This window comes from Vombatus ursinus, unplaced genomic scaffold, assembly GCF_900497805.2.
Source record: "Vombatus ursinus unplaced genomic scaffold, bare-nosed wombat genome assembly UNPS02014798.1, whole genome shotgun sequence".
NCBI classification, from domain to species: Eukaryota; Metazoa; Chordata; class Mammalia; order Diprotodontia; family Vombatidae; genus Vombatus; species Vombatus ursinus.
This window is the reverse complement of record NW_020954576.1, coordinates 57,803,759-57,809,758: the sequence shown is the minus strand read 5'-3', so window position 1 is coordinate 57,809,758 and position 6,000 is coordinate 57,803,759. Positions and strand designations below refer to the sequence as shown.

At 38.4% G+C, this 6,000-nt stretch overlaps 1 protein-coding gene across 1 annotated transcript in view; it reads left to right on the top strand.

Moving 5' to 3' along the window:
* The window catches only part of LOC114049909 (polypeptide N-acetylgalactosaminyltransferase 2), a 250,497-nt gene that overhangs the window by 232,119 nt on the left and 12,378 nt on the right, over positions 1-6,000 (top strand). The window lies entirely within an intron of this gene.

The following is a 6,000-nucleotide window of genomic DNA, read 5'->3' as shown; positions in this document are numbered from 1 at the left end:
CTCTTCTCTTTCTCCCTCTCCTCTCCTCTGTTCTTCTCCCTCTGTTCAAATTCCATCTCTGTCACTTATTACCTGTGTTACCTTGAGCAAGTCACTTCACTTTTCCAGGCCTTTGTTTCCTCATCTATAAAGTAAAGGCATTGGCCTAGATGACCTCTGAGATCTCATCCAGCTCGAATTTCATTTTCCTTTGAATTCTCCATTCCTGAGTTATTTTCCTTGTCCTTTACAGACTAAACCATTTTTCCTGTTCCTCAATCTGTGTCCTTGTTAAACCTACCAAATTTCTAGGATCAGCTAGGTGGCACAGTGGATAGAACATTGACCCTGGAGTCATGAGGACCTGAGTTCAGATTTGGCCTCAGACACTAGCTGTGACCCTGGGCAAGTCACTTGTCCCTGTTTGCCTTAATTCCTCATCTATAAAATGAACTGGAGAAGGAAATGGCAAATCACGCTAGTATCTTTGCCAAAAAAAAAAAAACCAAAGTGGGGTCATAGGTAATCAGACACAACTGGAATAACTTAACAACAACAGCAACAAAACCAAATTTCTAGATGACCTTTGGCTCCAACTTCACTTCAGATAACAAATTGAGTCCTGGGACCAGTGAGTATTTTGTACCCATCCAGTTACTAGCTTCATCAGTTTCCCTATGTTTTTACTCAAATATTCCTCCCTCCTGGAGGAGCAATTTCCTAGACCCTATTGGAGTACAGACTTATAATAGAAAAATACCTTATATCTCCATCACCATACCCACAAATAAGTTAGAGTTTCTGAACTTGATGCTTTCATCCTTCAGTCTGGGAGCTCAGTGCCTATCTGATGGACCTGCTTAGTGGCAAAGGTATTACATAAGCAGATGCATCACCTAACTGGTCCAAAGTAAAACCAAAGTTGGAAAAGCTTGTCTTTTGAGACCCTGGTCTCCTTGGCAACCCTTCTCTCTCTCTCTGGCATTCTCCTATCCTCAAAACTTCTTTATTATGTCCTGTTCTTCTCTTCTGTGTCAACTAATGTCTACCAAGATTTATCTGATAATTAGGGTGTTAACTAATACCGTTTTAGGGAGTATAACCCTAGCTAATAATGTAATGATTTTACTCCCCCTGCCCCAAGGATATTTGCATTTTAAAAGGGTCCTCTTTAAGGTATAACTTTGTAGACCTCAAGGAAATCTGAGACATCATCTAGTCTAATCTTCTCTTACAAAAGTAGAAATTATTAAAACCTCCCACCTGCTTGGACAAGGACTAAGGAAATAAAGACTTGGCATACCTACCTCTGGTCCAGGGAGGAGTGGTAGAAATGGGTTTTAGAATAAAGAAAGTCTTATGTTGGAAGGAAGAAAGAATAAAGTCCCTGATCCCCCGATAAACATTTGGCAACAATAACCAATTTTATTTCTATTATCTTTTTCAAGTATCCAGTCGGGAAATTTTCAAGGCTTAAAATTCTGGTCTGATGAGCTGCTATTGCCCTTGGATGATATCCGTGTTTCCAAAATAAGAAAATGTGTACCTTCTTCCATAGGCTGTCTTCCCAGTTATGAACAGAGAAAATGGGATCCTGGTTTCAAACATGTTTTGGCTACTTTCTTAGGGTCGGTTTAGCTGAATATAATCCTGCCCTAAGATATGACACTGAGGATCAGCAAAGCCCCAGTGCCAACAGCAATATAACATCCCCAGTACAGCCTTTGCTATTCTCTTGGCTAGTTATTGGGAATGGGAGAAAGTATGCTTGCCAATGTCTTGACAGTTGAGTTGTTGAAAGCATCATCTCACCCTGCTGGGGGTTGATTACTGAAGAGAGTGCCAGTGTCCCATAGTGAAATGTTGTAGGACATTCCACTTAAAAATGAAGCTTTCTATATAATTTCACCATTGGGAAATTAATTCCAGAAGTAAAATGAAAATTTCATGTTATTAAAATAAGCATCATATCTATTCATGGAAACATGTATAATGATACCTCTATAGTGGTGGCCATAAGTGTGAAAGATGACCTTATGTTAGAACATTAATTCAGCATTTGTGAAATCCGTTTGACCATAAAGCAAAATTCTCACCTGTGTGAAAAGACTTAAGTTCTAACAGTTAGCAAGCTTGCATTCAGTGAAATGCAGGTAGAAGTAACTGCAGGGGATGGGTGTGATGTATTCAGGGCACTCCATTTTGCACTGACTGCCTTGGCTTACATCATACATTGTTGGGAGTGGGTGAAAAAATAGGAGAACAAAGGATAAGACATCAGCATAAAGGAGGGCAGGGAAACCAAAATAAGGTAAATCAAGGAAAAGAGATGTAAAAGGGAAGGGAGAAAAACAGTTACCACATGTAACTGGTGGGAATTGTTAGGTGGATTGTGACATGGCAGGAAGGGGAAAACCAAAGAACACGAATTCGTTGCCGCCAACCTACTATCAGTTCATTGTGCTGTTTTGTAAACTTTTATCCAATACTGCCTAAGGTTTTATTTTCAAATTAGTTCATACTTTAGTCGTATTAGAACTAAGATACATTAAGTGTAAAGGCCTTTCACGGGGTCGCTAATTAAATTTGTGTTCATGAAGCTGGGACTTGTTGAACTGGTGCTGCCAACAGCTTTTGTCTCCAAAGTCACACAAGGGTGATGATTGGAGAGACCTTGTTGTGGCTGGGAAGGTCTCTTTTCAGAGATTACACGTATGTTTCTTTAGCAGGTGTGGACTTTTATGAATGAAGGGGACAAAGAGACAATATAATTATTTATTTCCTCTTTTTCTAGCCCTCTTTGTTAATATCCCAAATTAGAGAATATTCCTCATTCCTTTCTCCTTGTACCTTCAAATCAAAAGTATTGTATCAAAAAAAAAACCCCTGCAGAAAGAAGAGAAAGTTACTAGATCTGAATTTTATTTAGACTTATGAATAAAAAAGTAATATATCAAGAAAACTACTTTTTTCAGAGCTTGGAACCATATGTAGTAAAAATTCATTAATTCAGACCCCTGCCAGTTCAGAGTGTATGATAATTAAAGGCTTAGTTTACTTTTGCTCTATTTTTAAAGGGTTTTTTTTTTCTAAACCAATTAACAATGTAAATTTTTTTAAACTTAAACTACCATCTTTTAATCATTTCAGAAAGATTGCAGTTTCATGTGAGGAAAAACTTGCTAACAATTAACTCTGTCCAAAAAGGGTTGACAGTATCTGGAGAGATAATGAGTTATTCCAGTCTTGAACATCTTCAGGCAGAGAGACTTAAATGACCACTAGAGACTAGATTGGCATATGTTGGGGATCTTGTAGAGAAGATTCCATGCCCTAGGTAGGAGTTAGAATAAATAGAAGATTCCTTCCAACTCCACAGTTCTGTGATGCCTTATAAACAGCCATTATGTATAAATGGTTGGCATAATGCTTGCAAATCATTCTCACCTATAAAATAGGTACCATGAAGATATTGCCCAGATTACATTTGGTTGATCTATTTACATTATTGTGTGTCTTTGAAAGTACTAAAAATGTATATCCTTTTTTAAAAAAAAACTTTTTATTTATTTCATTAAATATTTCCCAATTACATTTTTAAATATTTTAACATTCGTTTTTTCAGTATTTTGAGTTTCAGATTCTCTCCCTGCTGCCCCAAGCAATATATTGATTATACATGTAGAGTCAAAAGTGCATATCCTTTTTTAAAAATTCCACAATTCAGACTTTTCATCTAAATTAATGTTCCACCTCACTCCCTAACTAGTTTTTCCAGTTTATCATATTTGAAAATATTTTGCCTATTCACTTAAACCAAGGAGAAGGGGCAGAAACCCCATTTTAAGACATAGGAAGTGATTCGTTTCTATGCATTCCTTTTTATGTCTTAAAACAGACCTATAAATGCTCCTGTTAAAAAATCTCCCACTATACCTCTTTGAATGAATCTTTGTTGTATAGATACTGATGTCTCTTGATTTTAATGATTCCCTATGTAGCTTCAGCTCAGGAGATTGATTGTCCCTTTTACCCCAGTGGTGATAACATAAGACAGAGTGGGTCCAGGCAGCAGATGCCGTATCAGCAGGTTTGTTGGTAAAGTCTTTCTATAATTGGTTCCCATTCTTTCTTGAAGGGTTGGTATTACATCTTTGGTAGTAGTGGCAACCTGCTTGATGGTGCTGCCACAGTTAATAGCTGGTCTCTGATTACTCCTCTCAGAATGCCTTTCGGTCACTTACCAGTGCCCTGTCCAGCCACTCTTGGGATGCCTTTCATGGCGGGGAGGGGAGGATTTTGATGCATTGATGCCCAGAGAGGCAACCCAGAGCTCACTGGTCATGCCCCTTGCTGATTTCTGCCTATCCTCAAAAACGGACAGTCTAATCAGATAGCACATTCCTTCCCTGAAAACAGACAGACTCCTTCAAAGTAATTACAGTCTGGTCAAGATCAGTCTTTTTAAAAAAGTCCCTGGATGTAGTCTCTCCATTAGCATTCTTTTTCTCCACTTCAGATCTAAGGGGCACTGTGTTAAACGCTGGTGATACAAATATAAAAAAAGGAATCAGTGCCTGGCTTTAAGGATTAGTATTTACCCTCCTACAGGATAAATAAAAAACATACACCAAATAAGTGTAGGGGTCAGGTGCTAACCAGTGGTAGGATCAGCAATGGCTTTATGTAAAAGGTGGGGGGGGGGGACTTGAGAGAGCCTGTGAAGAGGACTGCCCTATTTATTTGGAGGACCAAGCCAAACCAAAACAGAATTGTAGAAAGGCAGAAAGCAAAGCCAAAGATAAATTCTTGATAATATTTGGGTGCCCCCTTGTCAGTGATTCAATCAACAAACGTTTATTACTATGTGCTAGGCACCGTGCTAAATGATGGGAATAAAAAAAAAAACATGCCCCCTCCCCAAATAAATAAAATGAAAAGGTTCCTGTCTTCAGTGGAGTTAGTTGCCCTACTAGAGAAGAGCCATTCTCTTCTGAAAAGAATCAGAATGAAGCATTTGGGCATGATATGTCCCAGGTGGGGAGAGGGAGTTTGGAAGAATATTTCCTAAACAGGAAAGAGGATGGTGCTATGGAAGAGCCAGTTTTGTTATCAGGCTTCTAGCTGAGGCTCAACAGACACAAAGGAAATGAGAAAATTCAGGGCCAAGTTTTTAGAGTGGCAATTCAAAAAAAAATAAAAATGATTCCTTAAATATTTATGAATTTTGTTACAAATTCAGAGAATTGAAATGCAGTGGAAAGACCAAAGTGCTAACTTGCTCTGTTGTTTGCATAGCTAAATTAGTTTTGCTGGGATTCATCTGAAGTATGCTTTTAAAATAATTAAGCAAGAGATAGCAAGAAGTTACAGAAACATCACATATGGTACTGAGCTTTTTATTGAATCTCAGGAAATGGCAGATTTCCTATGACCCCTTCTAATGTATGCTTTCAAAATAGAAAATTCTTTCCAACACAGATTCTCTCTACTGAACCTCCTTTCTCTTCTCTTCTTCAAAAAATATCCCTCAACTTCCTCCTTGTCCCCCTTATTTCTTATCAAGAACCTAAGTAACTCTGTGGTTGAGTTCCTGTATTTATGAATTAACTCGTGTCCACAAGTGTATCGTCATGTTGTCTGATACTAAAAGGCTATCGTTTGGGTATTCATACTTAGTCGTAGAAATTTCCACAGTGCCCTGGCTTGACTTTAGCACTGAGAGTTAATACTATTAGATGCTGAGCATCAGTGACTTGGTATGATTGAGGTTGATATGGGAAGCAACATGACGTATTGCTAAAGGACCAGTCTTGGATTTAGGAATCCCTGGGTGCATTCCTGTCCCTTGATGCATACTGGCTATGTGAACAAATCACTGAACCCCTCAGTGACCCAGACAGCTCGCTAAGACTGTAAGTTGCAAATGAATTATCAGTCTGCCATGATGGAGGGAGCTTGTGATGATGAAGTCATTTCTGTAGTACTTTAAGGTTTGCAGAGAGCTTTACATGTATTATC